Source organism: Microtus ochrogaster, chromosome 1 (assembly GCF_000317375.1).
Source record: "Microtus ochrogaster isolate Prairie Vole_2 chromosome 1, MicOch1.0, whole genome shotgun sequence".
NCBI classification, from domain to species: Eukaryota; Metazoa; Chordata; class Mammalia; order Rodentia; family Cricetidae; genus Microtus; species Microtus ochrogaster.
This window is the reverse complement of record NC_022009.1, coordinates 112,735,909-112,741,996: the sequence shown is the minus strand read 5'-3', so window position 1 is coordinate 112,741,996 and position 6,088 is coordinate 112,735,909.

The window sequence follows — 6,088 nt, the reverse complement described above, 5'->3', positions numbered from 1 at the left end:
GACGTGAGTTATTGAAGCCCCTTCCAATATGGTCAGGGCTGAGATGATGATGTAGACAGAAGGATGACATTACACACCAAGCGGCCTATGCTTTCCTGGCTCGGCTTGCGGATGGTGAACTCGCAGGTTGGGAGAGGGGACAGTGGACGGTGTGGTGTGTTAATGGATGGCCTCAGCCACGCGGAAGCTGTGTGGGAATAAGGACAGTGTAACAAATGAAGAAATGAAGGGGGCTTCGCAGGAGGCTAGCTGGTGAACAAAGGGACCTCCCTTTGATGTGTCCACAGCGAAGCAACGGGAACGAGGCCGTTCCACTCACACACGGCTCTGCCTCGAGAACTGCACATTTGTTTTCAATTTTAACAGTTACATCGCCCGCTTTCATTACAGCATTGTCTAAGATACCGCCGAGGCCCTAACCGTTGTCATCTATCTTTTGTACGATATAATTTGGAGCCGCTCAGGCCAGAAGAAAACATCTGTACCGAGAGGCTGAACTCGACACAGGTTTACGCTTGTAACACCGAGCCTGCTCGCGGGTCAGCCTCCTCATAAACTTCGTTAGCACGGTTGGCTTTATTCATTCTATTGGACACATTAAGCTTCCGTATCTTGGCATAAAGGACACAATATTGCAGCATATTGGCAAAGCTCATTTGCTTCCCCCAGCTAGTGTTGTGTCCAAATATCAATCCCCAGGGATAAACACGTGTGTATCGACGGCAGGAAAATGAAGCTTAGCAGCAGGTGGCCTTTTGCCGCCTAATGAACGTGGCAATCTGTTACTATCACTGCGGCGCTGTTCACGGGACAATTAGGCAACTAAGCATGTAATTATTCAGGCCAATGAGGAGAGGCTCTCCTCTAATTTCCTCTTTTCATTGCTGTTTACCCACCCACACTCCCCTCATTAGCGAGAGATTTTCCAGTCTATGCTAATTGGTTTCAATAACATTCATTTCGGTTGAAAGAGGACGATTCCGTTAATTGAGAATCGAAAGGATCTTTTCATTTTAAGGGCGTCCTGCTCTGGAAATCTGCATACTCTCAACAGGTCGGAGCTAATGAAATTAAGTCACACAGCCATCAGTGGCGTAATAGAAATAAAGTCATTTATTTTCATTGAAGCATGTGCTATCGTCCAGAGCAATTAATGCAGCGTGAGGAGCACGGCAACTTGGAAAAGAATAGATTGAGGATGAAGGAGATGCTTTCCCTCCCAACGGCTCCTTTAATTCCTGGTTTAAACCCTTCTTCATTTGGTGCCACTTTGGCTGCGTCTAACGCAAAGAGTACTTATTTGTGAAATGACACATGTTCGATTTTACCGGTTGTGTAGGAAGAGCAGCGTCTCTCGCGGCGGCCACCCGGACCGACGCACCTGAACTGTTTGAGGCATGGCTTAGCCCCATTGGATTAGAAGCTGAACATGTTTGTACAACTTTTACACCAAAACCATTAGTCACTCTAAGAGTGTCGTGAAAAAAAAAAGTGTAGTGTCACTGTGTGGCTTAGAATCGCGCCAAGTCCCATGTCACAGCCCTCACCATCTCATGGGCTTGGAGTCCATCGCAGGTGCTGTGGCATGCAGGCACCGTGGGACAGGCTCCAGGAGAAAGTAGGGACAGAATTTTTAAGATACGCTATTAATAACTATCCTCATATAGAAATCCCTCCAAATAAATGAAACAATAAAAGAAAAGAAATCTCAGGTATAAAAGAAACGAAAGTCTGTGTTTCGTGTCCCAAGTCACAATTCAACAACCACAAGATCAGAAGTCTCATGGAGTTCCTTGCCAGTAGGAATTTATTTGTTTTAAAAGCATTCTCTTCCTGCTTTGGTGTGAAACATTGCACATATTGCTTTCACGCATGCAAAAAATGTACCTGTATCATGACACTCTCACCCAAATTCTCATGTCTTATTTAGTTGTTATTTTTTTAATGGAATAATCAATATAAAACCATTTGGGTTGCTGTCAGACGAGCTGCCTGTATGTAAAACTCCTTTCTCATACCTAAGAACCAGAATTCTGCTGTGGCCATTAGACTACAGAGCAGGCCGGCCTCTTTCTAGAAGCTTGTATGGATGTCGGTTGGTCGGTGGGTGGGTGAGTGGGGGTGGTGATTTATGCAAATGCTATATCTATTTTTTTTAGTTAGATTCAAAAATGCATAATGGGGACAGACTTACAAAATAATACACTGCATGGCGTTATGAATATTTCAAAGAATTATTTCTCTATTTTGTGCATAGCTCCGAGTGCTGACATTTGATTTATAGCTGCATGGATGTACCTGGGGTTGCTAAGGTTACCCAGTTTCATTCACCCATAGATATTTGAGATCTACATAATGCCATCACATCCTCCGCCGCATCTCAAAGTGATGTTGATAAATGGTGCCTTCCTTAGATGATATTTCCATTTAGATGTGATATATCTCATGATTTCTGTCTTTTAAAATATTGTGGTTGATGAAATTTTACATTATGTGCATATACAGAAAGCAGGGATACATATTTTTTCAGTTTTAAAGGTTCAAAAAACTATGAGTGGCTTTCCCCTCCCCCTTCCTACCCCGCACCTATTCCCATATGTTCGGGCTTACTGTGACTAATATTGAGTTCTTAAAAAAAAAAAAAAGAAAGAAAGAAAGAAAAGAGAAAAAGCCTCCACATTATTGTTTGTCTTATGTTTAGAGATATAACAAAAGACTGGCCAGTCACCTGCAATCGTTTTTATGATGTCTCATATCTCTGCAACAAAAGCCCAAGCTTTTCTAAAAATGAAAACATCTTTTGAGGTTTGGACGACAAACCTACAGAAGTTATCTTTGCCAACAGATCTTCATAGAAGTAACACTTAGAAAGTTTTATACATATAGGATATGTGTGTGCGCACATGCAATTTATATTTTCTGATTGCTTACACGCGATCACTGACCTTTCAGCTCATAATGGATCCCAGTCCATGAAAGAGTCTGGTGCAGGCTTTCTTAACTTCAAAGGAATGAGGGATTAGACGTATGGAGGAGGACAGTTAAAAACTCAAAATAACCATAAATTTTTGTGAGGAGAATAGATCTGGCTCCATGGGGCAATAAACTTGCTGGTGGGGAGAGATGAACACATATGAAAAGCCACGAGCCCCACCTTATGAAGAACTAATCTGAGGATTATATGGTTTTGTTTCTCCTTAACCAGCTGGATTGAGTTCTGTAAAATTAGTTTTTTATTTCCTCTCATCTGAGTGAGAAAACCAGGTACGGAGCAGACTGGAATGATGAAATGCAGGGAGGATTTATAGGGGCCATGGCGAAGGCCTTTGGACTGGGCTCTTTGGAAGGAAACAGACAGACTGTCTAGGAGTAAAAGATGGGGCGTGAATGAGGGTGGGGCACTTGGCTTGGGGGAGGAGGGGCCACTGTGGGGAGTGACAGGATGGGGCAAAGGTTGGGAGTGGCCAGGGAAAGAAGAGGACCCACTTGCTTGGTTTCTGTCGTAATTGTTCTTAGATACCAATATGGCAGTTTGTACATCTGTTTTGTTAAGATGCAAAGTACCAAAAATAGTTTGGATGGACTTGCCGCCAATATTTAAAGACTAAAAGTTCTTGTATTTGGAATTTATTTAAAGTCAGATCTGGCATTGCTGGATCGGGCCTTCCAGTCTAAGCATCTGTATGGACAGAAAGCTGGGAACCCTTTATGGGCTTGCGCCTCTCTAAACCATGTCATTTTCCCTCTTTTACCCAAACTCCTTTGCAGACATCCCTGGTTCTCTTGGGTGGGTGGATGGGCTTCTGCTTGACACTGGGCTCATGGGGCTTCGTCAACTCCGGATTCTGCTTTGTGCCTGAGTCTGGGGGGCGGGGGAGGCAGTGCAGGGTGTGATTTGAGTGTAGAGATGCTAGTGCATTGTGTTTGCACGTACAATCTTGTCCTACATGGGAAATTGAGAGATCTCTTAGGAAAAGACTGGTCTAATTTATTTATTTTGGTTTCTGGTGCCCTCAGGACAGTAAAGCCTTGGTAAAACGCTGCTTCAATACTGCACACGTTCTGTGAGGCAGAGCATTTTATCCCCTTAAGGAAAAAATTGTATGTTTGAGAGAGGCAGGAAAATGGCTCGTATTTCTCTTCTTGCTCTCCCTCCTTCCTTTGGTCTCTTCTCTGCTATGATGACCCTGATTTTCCTATGCATCTGGCTCACTTTTGCCCTGCCTGTGCCTTTATTTGTCTTTTCGGGGGCCGATTCCTCTTCTCTTCATTCCACAACTCATCTCCAGACTGGTGATGCCCCTTTCCGGTCATTGTTCGGCTAAGATTTTGGAAGAGAAATTAGCTTTAAGTGTACACTCATTTTAGTGTTCAATTCAAAATTCCTGTATAAAATCACGTACCTATAAAAAATTTCTCAGGCCCCAGCACCAAAGGTCTTGGGCTAATGTTCTCATCCCACCTCGTTGTTCTTAGCACTGTGACCTTGCATGACGTGCTTAATCTCTCTGGCCTTAGGGTCCTCATTTGAGACCTGGAAATAGTCATAGCACTCACTTATACCACTGGTTTAAGGACTGAATGGGCAAACACATGAACAGTGCTTAGACCACGTTCTCAATGATGAACAAACTCCACCTGCGACTACATCAGTCACTTGTTTTTGTTACTCCCAAAGCATTGTGGGTGGTCCTAGGATTAGTAAGTCACAATTTTCTAAACACTTTTCACTCGCTGGGCATAAAAACCCATCCTTTTGTGAAGAATGTAATTAGGGTGGGTTGAATGAGGAGGAAAGATAACTGCATGGTTGTACTGTGATGGTCAAAGGGTTGTCTGGGTGTTACTGATGATGTATCCTGTATCACGGTCTTCCAGAAGTCTCTTGAATGGTCTTTTACATACAAATTCAATCCTTATTATGCAGTTTGGAAACCCAAAAGACTCTGAAGGTTTAATTTTATATTCATAATCTTTGGCATCAAAATTTGACTTCATCTGGTGGCCAAATGAGTTGTGAGTGAGTGGATAAAGACTCTTGTGAGACTTTACCTACTGTTTAGTGTAATAGTCTCTTTGCTTCAAGATATAGACATATTTTACGATGGAATAGCCTTCCAAACCCCATCTGATATGCTCTCTGATGCATGTACTTAATCGTGTTTTTAAATTCTGAGTGCCAAAATGATCTGTGTCCAAGGGTTTGTGACTATCTACCCATATCTGTGCTCTGTTTGGCTAGAGGGGCACTTTTACTTGTTTTTCTTTTGTAAACAAGGTCTCATATAGTAGCCTGGATTCACATTGGACTCACTGTGTAGCTGAGGATGACCTTGAACCACTGATCCACTTGCCTCTCCCTTCCAAATGCTAACACTTAGAGGTGTGTGGCACCCCACAAACTTCTGAAGCTGACTCCTCCCCTTTCTCCTTTAAGCTAATCTTTCCTTTCTCCATTTCAAACTCAGTCTTGTAGACTACCCACTTACTTGATGAGTATTTATTGAATGCTTACTTAATTGTTAGACATCATCCTAGTTTCCAGACACAACGATGAGAAATATATCCTTTGTTGTCATTGACATTATGTTATGCTGGTAGATGACATCAGGTAAAAGAATAAGATTACCTCTGCACTTGAGGATAAATGAGGATAAATGTTGGTATAGAGAATTACTCTGTGGTGTGTGTGTGGTGTGTTTATATGTGTGTGGACGCACACATGCATATAGCTAGAGCTGATGGTTAGGGAGATATCTCTGAGGAGTGACTTTTGGGAAGAAGTGATTGAAACAAATTAGCCATGACAATAACTGGGAAAATGTACTTCAGAAAGAACAGATGGCAACAGGAAGAGTCACAAACCAAAATGTGACATGTGTGTTTGCAGCAATGTTAGGTGGGCATGAGGTATGGTCACACATAATCCTGTAGAAGTAAGACTTTTCAGGGCACAGAAAGCACTTGAATTTTATCCTCTAGGTGATGATACCGGGTGGAGGATGCTAAACATGAAAGTGACAGAATGTGTTTTGTATCATCAAACTCTCACTCTGCTGAATATTCATATTCATCTATCTATCTATCT